Source organism: Paroedura picta, chromosome 2 (genome assembly GCF_049243985.1).
Source record: "Paroedura picta isolate Pp20150507F chromosome 2, Ppicta_v3.0, whole genome shotgun sequence".
Lineage (NCBI taxonomy): Eukaryota > Metazoa > Chordata > Lepidosauria > Squamata > Gekkonidae > Paroedura > Paroedura picta.
The window spans coordinates 58,220,410-58,234,911 of NC_135370.1; the positions used below are offsets into that span (position 1 = coordinate 58,220,410).

Here is a 14,502-nt window from a genome sequence, read left to right on the forward strand (position 1 = left end):
GAGAATGTTTTTGCTAATTTTAGGCTACAATGCTCCCTTCTCCCCACCCCAGTTTTGGCAAGGAAAAGTTGCAGGTAGCTTACGGCACATGCACATACCTGCCATATGATTACATCAGCATTGCCTGTCTGCGGCATCTATACTCTCCTCATTAATAAATGGCTACGACACTCTTTTATGTCATGGGACAGGCGTGGAGATGGAAGGAAACAATTTAATACAAGCTGATCCTGGTAGCCAAATACGTCTTTGCAGTCATTCATTGTTCAAAAGAAATCCCAATTGCCTATCATTTAATTAGTATTAAGTTCACTGTCTTAAAAGTGCCTCTTAAACATAACCCAGTTTCTGGCATGATCAAGAGCACTTAAGAATTACCGTTCAAATTACAGATATATTTTCTGTTCATCTTGCAGTCTACTGTGATTCATCAAATCTTCTCAAAGAAAGGGTAAGTACCTCACCTCTTTACACATAGGCAGTGCCGTCTTTACTATACTTTAGTAGTTACTGACAGAATATTCATCTTCAGAATCTGTTGTTGTCTGGGCAGTCGATCAAAGCACTAACTGGAAGTGAGGAGTGAAGTAGGATTAGGAACACAGTTAAAGTTGTTATAGGTATAAAATCAGGGATGGCTTCCGTGAGACTAGACTAGCTTAATCCTAAAGCCAGACTCTTTTGTAATGTAGGGACATTAACAAAAGACAATATTGTTATTATAGGAGAGTCCAGAGCTCCTTCAATTCATGTTACCAACGCATTAAGGAAATGGGATTGCCAAACTCCAGGTGCAGTGCGGAGTTCTAGAATTATCCAGACTACACTGATACGTTTCCCTAGAGGAAATGGTAGTTTTTGAGATGGACTCTATGGATTATAACCCCATTGAGCCCTCCCCTCACTTCTCCTTACTCAGGCACCCACCCCAAATCTCCAGGAATTTCCTGGAGTTGGTAACCCTGTTCTGCATCATGTAGAGACCGGTTCTTGGTTTGTTTTCATGCCATTTACTGCAACTTCCTCAATGTCTGAAAGTGGGGACAGAAAGCAATGGTATGTGATGTCATGATGACATCACTTTCACCCAGAAACGGTCAAGACACTTTCCCACTAGTTGCAAGCACCAAGCTGGTATCCCTACTGCCATCTATGCACTGCAGGCCTAGAGCTCCCTCCTGTCAAAGAACCCTTATATCCCACCTTTGTAGTTACACTATCAACCTTCAAAGCAGCATATAATTTCAAATGTTCAAGCAAATTGAATAGAAAACTTGAGTGAGAAGGTTATGCTTTTTTGTAAGATAATGGAGAGAGCAGGACGCTTTTAGGCTATTGTGCTTTAGTCACATTATGACTGGAAAAGACAATGCCGGGTAAAGTTGAAGGTAGCAGGAAGACTCAACATGAGATGGACTCAATCAAGGAAGTCATGACCCTCAGTTTGAAGGCCTGAGCAATGCTGTTAATGATAGGATATTTTGGAGGTCATTAATTCGTAGGATCACCATACATCAGAAGCAACATGGTGGCATTTAACACATACGTTTTACTAGTGCTGTAGGATGCATTTTATTTCTTCTGCTGTTGTGTCTTTTATTCCCCTGTTCATTCCTGTCGTCTACTTCTCAGTGCCACTGGCTGATGTTCTGTGACTTCACACTAGTTCTTTGCATCTAGAAGTGTCAGGGCTCTTTGAGGAGCCATTGCTCTGTCTTCTCAGACTGCCTAGACGACACTGGCTTTATCAGATGAGTGCTGAAGAAGACTAGTCTCACTAAGATAGAGTAGATCAGCCAGTACTATCAAGGTTCCTGAATGCTAAAGCCTACAAGCAACTGCTGAAAAATGAAATATGTGGTTTTTGACTGACATCTTGTTGATACAAATCAGTTTCAGAAGGATTCAATTAAAATCAACAAAGGACTGCTGCTGTCTGTATGCCAGAATGACCATACGTAGAATGGTTGTAGGATTGTCTGGCATGCTATTCTCTATGTGTTTTCTTGGGGTGCGTCTAAGTGAGAATCAAGAACGAAGCATCGGTGGTGATGCACATGCTCCAAAACGAGCCTTTAAACTTGCTTAAAATATTTTTGTTTTTAAACAATGCTGAGAATTTCTAATAGGGATATTGCAGGAAATGTTGCTTCACTTTAAGAATGCCTAAGTATGTAGGTGTTATTCACCCAAAGGGCAAATGGAGATACTGCTAATGTACAAAATTTTATGTTCTACTACCCAAAATAGAAACACCCACTGAAGGGAATGACTCACCTGCTCTATATTCTACTTAGCGTGTGTTACATTTATACATGTTATATTCAGATTAGATCATTAAAGGAAATAATTACCATTGGATTTTTTGGCTTCAGACCTGTTTTTCAGAAATCTGGAGAGTGGCCGCCTTTATTTATTTCAAAGAAGGGAGAAATGTTCCTGAATTTTTATATCCTGAATCTGCATAATGGACTTGGCAAAGTTTATTCATATAGCTATGCACCAGTTACATAAAATCACATCTCCAGAATACTAGATTCATAAATATGCCCCTAGCGTACAAAAAAGAGCTGTGGGTCTCTTGTACCTAGAGGCAGGTAATTCACCTATAGCAACACAGACATATAATAGAAATCAATAATTCATGCAGGTATTCTGAAATACTTTACAGAGAAGCCCCTTCTGCTTCCTGACAAGCTTTGCTATTTGTGCTGAATGTGTCATGATCAAAGATCTAATGAAGTGACAGCATAATGATTAGAAATTTCATAGATGGTGCTCAAATTGAATGGGGCTCAAGCCACTAGCACTTGCCAAGCCTGTTGCCTAGCAGAAGGGCATGTTTCAGCCTGCGGAAGAAAGATGCGACACCACTATCTTTGGAATAAATTATGCCACCGCTTTATTACAACTCCAAAAGGAACATTGGTGTGGCATGAGGAGGAATCCAACTAATATGGTCAGCTGACAGGAAAGTCCATGGTCCAGATGGCGCTGTGGGGGTTCCACTTAGGCATCAGCCTAGAGCATTGCTCCCCTTCCTGAGACCCCCACTGGGAAGATGGCTTAGCAAGGACCCAGTGGGCATAAGCTTCTGTCTGGCTCTCCAAACCACCTTGCAATGCCAGCCTTCCTTCCTTCCCAGCTGGGTTGGCCCTCAGCCTCTCCCCTTGAATGGGAGAGACCGATTCGCAGACTAGTCTCTCCCAAAAGGCTCCTCCCATGCCAAGCCACCACAGAACCAAGGCTGCAAAGGCCTTGTTCCCTCCAACACTCCTAAAGCTGCAACCACTCACAAATGGCAGCCCACACCCCATGCAGCCAAAGTTTGCAGCTCCAATCAGACAGATGCACACTATCCTTGCAGTATAGCATCTGTCATTGGTGTGATATGTCTGGATGTCAGATGACATGCCTCCTGACTGCTGATAATTTTGGCAACAGCCTTTCCCAGTTTATACCTAGACAAATCAGCCTTGCATAGGACAGCAGCGCCCATCCATACTCGGCGTTCCAAAACGCAAGCCAAATAATCTGGAAGATGAAGTCACAAAACTGACAAGTCCTCATAAATCATGCAAAGTATTTGCAAGCCTTTGGTACCAGTTAAGTCATTTCCCCCCAACTGTATAATGATAGTGGATGGTGGCCCAGAATGGAAAACTTCTTTCATTATGACGCTCAACAAAGCCAGCCACTTCATGCCTTGATGACCCAACCAGGTGATGTTGATGTGCTTCCTGGGACCAAAATTTTTGTCTCAATCTGACTTGGCAGCGTATTGATCAGCCCAGTAAACGACGCTGTGGCCAACAATAATCAGCGGTTGCACCTTTGTAAACAAACCTGAAAAAATGAAGATGTTAATGACAAAACTCGGGGCGCATGTAAGTTTTGTGGGCAGATGAGGCGAAGCGCCACTATGGAAAGTCTGTGTGGCAGCTCCTTTGCAAAAGGAATGTGGACTGTAGTGATCTGCCCCCAGTACAAGATAGGCTAAACACATCCATAAATAGATAATGGGAAAGGCAGGTGCTATCAGCATGCTAAGTAAGGTACCTGGGATATCAGGTAGAGTTAAAAATTCTGACATACTGCATACTGTCTGGAGCAGTGGAAAAGAGTGAGATCAGCATGGTGGGACAAGAGGCAGAACTGAATTGAGAAACCCCAGTGAAAAACCCATTTATATATAATAATAATGAACGAGGGATCTTCACACCATTGGTCAGTTTCGGTTCAATTTCTGTGAAAGAACACTTGCATAATTTTATGGTTGGGGGTCACCACAACATGAGGAACTGTATTAAAGGGTCGCAGCATTAGGAAGGTTGAGAACCACTGCTGTAGAATGTAGGTGTGCTAAATAGCGCAAAACAGCCTGCAGTACACGTACATCTACACAAGGAAATAATCGCCCTCTCATAAGCCCATTGAATAGAGGCTGCCATGGATCCCATCACCCCTTGCAGACTTAATCCTTGTCAAGGTTCCATAGATTGTCTGGAAAGGCTCCGATTCTTGTCTCAGAACTGTTTCCACAAGGTTGAATATTACTTTTCAGTCATCACCAATTGTTTTTGTTCTGCATGTACATGTAATAGAAAGGCAAGGTATAAATAATCTAAATCTGTGTAGCGTTTTTGTGTGGCATTTGGGTGTATAGGCCTTTTGGAGTGAAGGATTTATTCTTTAAGATGTGTCTGAGTTATTGAATATAATTGTCCCTTCCATGGCATGGAACTTTAACACGGGGAGTTTGGGGCCCTATTCAACTCTATTCATGCTTCTTTTACTTTAGGTTTTACAGAAATAAATTTTGTTTGGGTTTTATGTCAGAAGAATATCTTATTTTAAAAAGGGATTTGCAACATAATGAAAACCAGCAGTACATGAGACTTGCGGATGCCCACCATGGCTTATATTTTTTGTTTGTGGACCTTAACTGAACCCTCATGACAAATTGTGTTTGAGTAACAATGTTGATCAACTGGGCTTATAACCAGGAAACTGTTATTAGGGTTGTTGCCTTGGCTGTCAAAGAAGTTTAAAATCAATGAATGTTGTAAACTTGTGGGCGAGTATTTTTCAGAGGAAAACAAATAAAGACCTCTGCAGGACCTAATGACAGTTTTGATGATCTCTAGGGGAATTCTTTGAATATTCTGGGCAGGTCCCTGGGCAGTGGACACATTAAAAATCCTGGATACCTTCTGTACCTTTTGTCATTGCAATATTGAAAAGAGATGACATCTGTTAGAAAAAGTCAGTGACGATTTTCTTATAGGATGGAGAAGCTTTGTTTCAGGTCTGTAACCTGAATACAGCCAACTTGGCGTAGTGGTTAAGAGTGGCAACCTCTAATCTGGAGAGCTGGATTTGATTCCCTGCTCCTTCTCATGCAGTCAGCTGGGCGACCTTGGGCTTGTCACACTCTTGTTAGAGCTGTTCTGTCAAGGCTCTTTCTGCCCCACCTACCTCACAGGGTATCTGTTGTGGGAGAGGTAAAACACAATTCCTAGGTGATTGTAAGCCACTTTGAGACTCCCTAATGTAGTAAAAAGCAGGGTATAAAAACCAACTCTTCTATTTAGAGCTGGAAACTTATTTTTTTCAGATCTTATTTAATTTTCCTGTTGGTGCCTTTTGTTTGGCTGCTCCATGTTGCAGATCTTCAACAACTTGTTCAAGAGACCTTTAGTAAAGTCCCCTCCACATTTTTTACTTACTTCTCCTGCAGTGGAGTAGAAAGTGGCATGACAACAGCTGGGAAAGAAGTCTGCCTATTTAGAAAACTTATTGTGTCTGGTACAACAAAGTCTGTATTTGCTTATTTTGAATGGAAGCTTTCTTTTGAGGTTTCTAATCTCACTAAAGACTTTATCACATAGTATGAAACTGTACCTCTGGGCTATGATTATCAAGAAAAATTGCAATAGCATTTTATTTATATCAGACCACAAAGAATGTCTCCCTCTTAAGGTTCATGGAAAAATGTTCAAGGTCTGCAGCAGGGAAAACAAGCTGAACAAAAGAACAGGGGGGAGGGGGAGAACCCTGCTTCTTCTTTTTTTACATTCGTGGGCAAAAAAGGAAAGCTATCTTGTGCCTTTGAGAAAAGATAACAGAATATGTTTTCCCTTTTTCTACGCTGCCTTTTATGCAAGCCAGAATAAGTGTATGCATTTAACGTAGGCCTGGTTCTGTTCTCCCAATATGAGAGCTCCTGAGCTAAATGTTCTAGAGCAATAATTGTTGCACTATACTCTGAAAACCACCAGATTGCTTTCCAATGGGCCATGTGTCCAAAACAGAATATAATAGCAAAGCTACTATCAGACCACTGACAATTACAATGACAAACATGTGTCAGTGATTGACAAAAACAAATAAAACAATGCCTTGTTTGGGCAGAATGCTTTTGAAATAACAGAACGTGGCATCTGTCTCAGGAGTGGCATCCTTGCTGGATTGTTTCTATCTGAACAGGGTCATCTCTAATAGGCTTGGATTTTAAAGTCCATTTCCAGTAGCTAGCTTTGATACTGTCAAAAAATCATCAATTCTGTTTTTATAGAGGGCTGGACTTGTAACAGAGTGGCCTGACTGGTGATCTCTGTGGAGAGAGAATGGGGGAAGGGCCGTATCCTTGTGGGTTTTCCTGGGCTTTACAGCAGCTGATGATACCTTGGTCTATGTCGGATTCCTGGAGAGGAAGGCTGGGTTGGAAGCAGGGGGCGCCATGCTTCCCTAGTTCCGCTAGGACCCAAATAGCCATTTCCAGAAGCTGGTCCTGGGAGACTGCTGCTAATCCCAGTAGGACTTAGGTTGTGGGCTCCTGTTTGTCCCCATGCTGTTCAACATCTACATGAAACTGTCGGAAGAGCTTATCATGAGGTTGCCACTAATATGCAGATGACGCCCAGCTCCATTTCTCCTTAACTCCTGAAGCAAGTGGGTGTGTGAAAGTCCTGCTTGGAAAACTGCTCAGAGAAGACCAGATGAGGGCCAATAAAATGAAGATCCTTCCCGGTAACACAAAAGAGCTGTTGGTCAATAACAAATCTGCTCAAGGAGTAAAGACTCAGCCTTTCTTGGCGGGGCTGTGATCCCTCTGAGGGAACAGATTTATAGCGTGAAAGTGCTGCTGGATACTGACCTACACATAGCTCTGTTTGTCAGCTTCAGCTGATTGGCCAGCTATGACCCTTTCTTGAAGAAGAACAAGGGTTGGTTTTTATACCTTACCTTTTCTCCCTGGAGACTCAAAGCAGCTTACAATCGCTCACCTTTCCTCTTCCCACAATTGAACCATGTGAGATAGATGAAGCTCAGAGAGCTCTGAGAGAACTGTGATTGGCCCAAGGTCACTCAGAAGGCATCATGTGGAGAAATTGGGGAATCAAATATGGTTCTTCAGTTTACAGTCCATTGCTCTTAACCACTGTACTACGCTGGCTCTCAAATAAATTCTGTCTGAGCATAGTGATTCATGCTTTGATCCCATTTAGGTTGGATTACTGTAATGCACTCTACATGAGACTGCCTTTGAAAATCATTCTGAAAATCCAGCTGGTCCAAAATGCACCCGCCAAATTACTCTTGGGAGGGGAGGAGGGGGTGTCACAGGGATCAAAGTATCCCTTTGCTGAAAAATCTGCACTGGCTGCCCAATAAGGCCCTAAGGAGCTTGGAACTTGGGGAGCTGAAGCAGCTTACAATTGCCTTTGCTTTCTCTTCCCACAACGCACACCCTGTGAGGTAGGGGAGGCTAAGAGAACTGTGACTGGCCCAAGGTCACCCAGCTGGCTTCTTGTGGAGGAATGGGGAATCAAACCCAGTTTCCCAGATTAGTGTCTGCTGCTCTTAGCCGTTATACCAAACTGGATCTGTTTGGTATTGGTGGGGAGGAGACAGACCTCAGTGATGCAATAGTGATGCAATAGGGTTGATCTTCCAAGGCAGCCATTTTCTCCAGGGGAACTGCAGACTGGGTGAGAACCCTTCCTTGTTGGACAGTTTGTTTTAATGGATCATTTAAAGACAATAGAGGCCTAGCTTCAATAACATAGGTTTTAACAAACTAGAAACATGTTCCTCAGGACCTGTAAGATGGAGCTCTTCTGCCAGGTCTTTGGTTGAGGCCAGGGCAGTTAAGATCTGGGCTCCTCTGGCGCCTGTAAACCCGCCCCCCAAGGCATTATGCATCTCCTGGAAGCAGGGCTGGGAGGGGATTTTACTCGGTTGCCTTTGTTGTACTGATTTTTATTGTATGGGGGTTTTATTGGGAGATTCTTTTATTGTTAGCCACCATGAGCGTTTCAGAAGTGGCGGGATATAAGTCACTCCCTCCCTCCTCTGAATTCCTAATAGAAAATGCATTTCTAGGTCATTACTAACTAAATATTTTTGTACTTCTAGATTGCCAGTCTCAAACTGGTGGCTGGAAATCTTCTGGCATTTCAGCAGTTCTCCAGATAAAAAGGATCTCTTGGAGAAAATGGCTGCTTTGGAGGGGGACTTTAGTAATTCACAATATTTTGTTTGTGCATAACCAGGGCCTTGCAACCCTTGGCTCCATACCAAACCAACTATGGTGCTTGTAAAAGAAAAGCAGATCTTGAAGTTAAATTAAATTGGAGATGTAGGTGGGGTATTGAGATAGCCAGCATGTGAAGGGGTGCCAGGCAAATAATTTCCTGGGTATAAAGCAGGGGTAGTCAACCTGTGGTCCTCCAGATGTTCATGGACTACAATTCCCATGAGCCCCTGCCAGCGTTTGCTGGAGGACCACAGGTTGACTACCTCTGGTCTAAAGGACTTCTTAGAGATGCTTTACAGAAAGGAAAATGTTCCAATGGATCAGTTGCCAGTCATCCAAACACGAACCATGTACATATGTATGCCAATTCACTATTTAAAGCCTATTCATTATGCCCTATATATATTTTTTTAAAATTGAGATCTTGCAAGTACAACCTAGTAAAGGATTCACAAAATCCAGTGTTTGGGCTGTGGAAAAATTATGCATGATACATTATCATGCCAATTACTAGTAATGTTAAATTGCAGAATTCCAGTTATGCATATAGGTTTTCTTGTTTGGGCCTTTTGTTCTCTTGCCAGTTTGGTGTAGTGGTTAGGAGTGCGGACTTCTAATCTGGCATGCCGGGTTCGATTCTGCGCTCCCCCACATGCAACCAGCTGGGTGGCCTTGGGCTCGCCACGGCACTGATAAAACTGTTCTGACCAAGCAGTGATATCAGCGCTCTCTCAGCCTCACCCACCCCACAGGGTGTCTGTTGTGGGGAGAGGAATGGGAAGGCGAATGTAAGCCGCTTTGAGCCTCCTTCGGTAGGGAAAAGCGGCATATAAGAACCAACTCTTCTTCTTCTTCTTGCTTTGGATTTGGCTGTAGTTTGCTTCTGTAACTGTAGAAGGTTTCAGGCTCCTGGACAGTACCTGGTCTATCTACTTATATTTCTCTTCCACTTTTTCAAGAACTTGAACAGTTGGCATGTGATTCTCAGGTGGTCTCACCAGATCTGATTCGTTTGGGCAGTAAAAATGTGTTCTGCATTGTTTCAGTCAATTTCTTTCTGTGCGTGTGCGTGTACGTATACATAAAAAATCAGTAGTCTTAGTTTCTGAAAGAAAGAGTGAGAGACTTCTGCAACTAGGCTGAATCACCGTAGTGGGTATAACCCCCCCCCCCCCCGCAATGATGTCCGGTAATGGATTTGCAGATGCATAGGGTTGCTGTTTTGCTTCTCCCTGTGCTCTGTCCTCATAGTGATAAATTTAAAAAATGTTACAAAATGCCCTAATTGAGTGTGTATTGCTCCAAAGGCAACCAATCCAGGTAGGTGCTGCCCCTGAAACTTCTCACTGTTCATGCAAATAGGAATCATGTCAAAATATGGATGTCCGGCTGGTGCAGTAAGAGAATTTCCTTGATCTTGGATTAGATTCCACTATCACTTGGCAATAATATTCCTGTATTGCTCTAGTGAGGTACTGCAGCAGGAGTATGCTACTAAAACCATCAGTTTAAGGACCTGTGTAGGAAGAAACAGGTATGTTCTTGGGATTTCAGAAATGTGTGATATATGGCAGCAATATCTGGAAATACCTTCATAGGCTTTTAATGTCCTTGGGCTTCTTTACCCCTTGGGCCTTTTGTCCTTGAGTTCTAAAACAAGAATGGCTACTTCTAGACTGAATTGCCTCGCTTCTGGGAAATAGTAATAGGATATACTTCATTTTATCAGGATTGTGAATTGTCTCCTTATCTGGATCCATCTAAACAGTGCCATGACACTATGAAACCCAAGTTATTCTGACAAGTAAGGAGAGAGAGCCTCTTAGGACACAATAATGGACCTCCTTATACAGGAAGTATATGAATGTAATCCATAAACTCTTGGTCTCTCCCTCCTTCTCTCTGTTTAATTCAGACCTGTGTTTTATACTACAGATTCACAATTATAACAGTAACCCTACCAGCAGTGAAGGGAATGGTGCCTCTCTGGTGGACTCTAATGAGCTATGGCAATATAGTTGAAGCCATCCCCATAAAATGTTTTAATTCACAATTTCAGGGATAACTGAGAAATATATAATGTATATGGCTTGTAAGATTTGTATTACTGGCAAATGACTTGCTGTCTTCCTTTGTACATAGATAGATTTCAGCGATATTGGAATTAAACTATCACCTGTTATGTATCTCACCCATATACCATTTTGTAGGGTACTCCACGTATAACATTTAGTGAATGCTGGAAATGGTGTTAGCTGTCAGTGGACGTCTAAAATTTGTTTCACATTTATCTCAATGTGGTGTCCAAGATGACTTTACATGGCATCAACATAGAAACTTCAGGATACAGAAATCCTGACAAGACTGTCTGGAGATGCATAGATTAGTTGCTGCAGCTACAGTCTGCATATCATTGCTTCTACAGAACCCTATGAACGAGAGGCCTAAATTTAGGAGTCTAGCCTGAAGGTCGGTTTAAATAACATTTCTTTGAGTTGCAACCATGGCTAACTCACCCTCAGCCTGTTTCCAAAAAGAAAGCTGCGTGGAATTTGATCTGGCATTTTTTGAGATATTGGAAAAAGCGGGTTGTGGAAATCCTAGAGTTAACTGGGAATATCAGGAGCTGGAGTTTGCAGGCTCCCAGGACTGTCTTCCCTCTGTCATGTTCCTGTATCTCCTGGCTCTTGGTATCAGCTTGCAAGGTGTTTTAGGTAGGATTCTATCAATTCTGAAATGTAAATATAAATACATTTCAAGTGTTATTTCGTTTTTTAGAAGTTTGGTCTTTTCTGGAGTAGGGTTGTGCAAGGTTTGTGTTCTGTAAGGTTTGTGTTCATTTTCAAGATTTATATTAAGGCTAGGGATAAAGCCCGGTGTATCCAGAAATACAATGGGTGCTGGAGCCTGGGAGTGGGAAGTGGAACGCGGGGAATGTCCCCTTTGAGAAGATGTATGCTGTTTATGGCAGCTGTCCCCAACTCCCGGTTCAAGGACCGGTAGCGGTCTGTGGATCAGTTGGTACCGGGTTGTGGCCCCTCCTTGTCTTCCTCCCTGGCTGCTGCCTTGGGGGCTGCCCTGCCACTCTGCTGCTGGCTCACCTTTGGTGCTCTCCAGCGGCTGTCGTGGCTGGGGCTCCCCCTTGGTGTGGCACTACTCAGCTGCCGCTGGCAGCACCCCCCAGTGGGCGGTGGGAAGTTAGGGGCTCTGGCAGGAAAGCAAGCGGAGCAGGAGCTTAGGCGGCAATGTTGTCCCTCGGCAAAAGACTACCCCCCCCCTGAGCCTCAGTAAAACTGTCAAGCGTAGGCCGGTCCCCACTGGTTGGGAACCACTGGTTTATGGTACAAAGCCTGGTACTTGGGTCAGCTGCTCCAAAGTGGGATACCCCACATGGGTGGCCAAACTGTGGCTCTCCAGATGCCTGTGGACTACAATTTGCATGAGCCCTGGCCAGCATGCCAGCACATGCTGGCAGAGACTCATGGGAATTGTAGTCCACAGACATCTGGAGAGCCACAGTTTGGCCAACCCTAGAACAACCAAGAGGACACTGGGGCAAGGATGCATCCCAAGACATTCTTGGGACAACCTCATTTACCATGAAGCCATGGGTGATTCCCCACGTGATGCCAGCAAGTTCCCAAGGCAAGGATAGGAAGCGCTCTTCTCTTTCCTCCGTAATGGAGGAAAATTGGGCAGAACGGCCTGCAGGAAGGACTGGGTCTCCAGGGGTGTCCTGGGCATCATGGAGTGGAAATCCTAGCCTCCCCCAATTGTCTGTGAGTTCCACCAGTCATGAGCAAGAAAACAAACACCAAGGGCAGCCCAGTCCACAGGTGGAGAACGTTTGCAAGGTGTCTGTTACTCACCCAGGACTGTGTTGAGGAGGGCTAGGTAAGCAGCAGGCTGATATCCCCAGTTATAATATAAGAGAGTTCACCCTTCAAAACATCAATTTTCTCTAGGGCAGGGGTAGTCAACCTGTGGTCCTCCAGATGTCCATGGACTACAATTCCCATGAGCCCCTGCCAGCATTTTCTGGCAGGGGCTCATGGGAATTGTAGTCCATGGACATCTGGAGGACCACAGGTTGACTACCCCTGCTCTAGGGCAACTGATCTCTGCAGTGTGGAGCTATAAATCTAGGGGTTCCCTAGGTTCCACCTGGAGACTGGGATCCCCAGGGGAACTGTTCTCTTTAGTCCGGAGCTGCAATTCTAGTGGGCCCTATCTCCTCTCCCTGCCATTCTCCCCTGGCCCTCTCTTCTGTTTGTGGCATTGGCTGGGGCCATCTGGATTATTTTGGCCTGCAGGCACGCCTCAGAGTTGGCGGGAGGTGGCATGGAGGCACATGCTGGCAGCCTTCATGTCAGGTGGCTGGAAGGGATGGCCTAGTGGCCAGTGTGCCCCAGGGTCCATAATAGGGGGAAGGCAGCGGTTGGAGTGGTGGTGGGGTAAGCGTTCCCCCTCAGAGAAGACACAGGCTGGCTTCCCTAAGCTCTGTAGTTAGGATCCATTAGGAGGGCAAAGTCAAAGAGACTTCATGCACCCCCGGCAGCTCACTCACTTCAGGAGAGGTGTCTGAGGGGCCAGAGACTGCAAAATAGTGGCTAAATTGTGGGAAGACAGTTAGGGGCAGGAGTTGTAATCTGTTTGAGCAGCCAGTGGGTGGACGGCCAATCAGAAGTGTACAGGTGCCAATGATGGACTTGATTGGCCCTTAACATTTAACACCAAACTCCTCCCATGACCCCATATCAATTTTATTTAGACACTCATGGTTACAAATGCTCCAGGTTTACATAGTTTGGGATTCTTGATTTTTAAATACCTTAAGATACTCCAGTATAAGATTCTTTATGTTACATTGTTTCAGATTTTCCAGATATTTCATTGCTTGGACTTTGCAATAGCTTCAATAGCATTCCTATGAAGAATGATTCTCAGGGTTACTTTTCCTCACAATGTGTTGTTTTTTCCTCCTTCCATAGGAAACAATGGAAGATGGCTGAGTTATTTAGGGGTCCATAGAATATGACCCATAAGTCCAATTCAGTTGAAAGGGGGTGGTATTGAAAGGATAGCCACCAGCAGCTGCTGAGAAATTTTGGTGGCAGAATCCTTAAAAACACACCCAGCTCGCCCTCCCCAGCTCCGCAGAAGTTTCCCCATAGACAATAATGGAGTCAAAAAATATTGTTCCTCTCTCACCTCTCTAATAGAAAATCACCTCAGGTTCATACCGAAGAGCCGAGGCCAGCGTTCTCAAAAAAAAAAAAAAAAAAATAACAGGATTTCTCCATATCAGATTTTTTCAAGATCACAGTTGAACATAGCTATCCTACCAGATCTGGTCACAGGTTAATCTGAACCGGCATCCTTTATCATATGTCAGCCAAACATTTGTTCTGGATGACCAGCAAACAGGGCATAGTCTGATGTTGTCTCTTAGTACTGGGAAACCATAGCTTAGCTGCTTCTAGATATGGATGTTTCCTTTAGTCACCATGGCTAGTAGTCATTGATGGCTGCATGAAGCTCTCATTCACTTTAAAAGCAATTTATGCTTGTGGGGACCACTGCATTCTCTGGCAGTGAATTCAACAATTTAATTACTTATTGAATCAAGAATTCTTTCTGTCTGTCTTGAATCTATTGCCCTTCCACTTTATTGAGTACTCCAATTTATAGCATTATGGCAGAGAGACAAAGTTCACTCTATCTACTTGCAATATTCACCTTTATTTTCAGTCCATTTCCTAACCATCTCTGGCTTGGAGCTTTCCTTTCTTACCACCTCCGCACGCCTAGCTGACACTCTGACCCAGCTATCCAGTACAACAAGAAGTTCTCATTCTTTCCCATCTGAAGCTATTAAATGTGGGAGAGAGATGCTACATTTCTGGACTCCAGCAAATAAACTTAGAAACCAGCCAGGGCAGCACCTGTAGGAATGGCTA

At 43.9% G+C, this 14,502-nt stretch overlaps 1 protein-coding gene across 11 annotated transcripts in view; it reads left to right on the forward strand.

The window, feature by feature from the left end:
- NCKAP5 (NCK associated protein 5) overlaps positions 1-14,502 on the forward strand; it is a 768,088-nt gene that overhangs the window by 37,146 nt on the left and 716,440 nt on the right. Inside the window, exon 2 of one of the 11 annotated variants that reach the window (XM_077320245.1) lies at positions 417-451. The exons of the other annotated variants lie outside the window; for them this stretch is intronic. The gene's annotated coding sequence lies outside the window, so the exon portion shown is untranslated. The remainder of the gene's footprint in view (positions 1-416; positions 452-14,502) is intronic. 11 annotated transcript variants of the gene reach the window in all.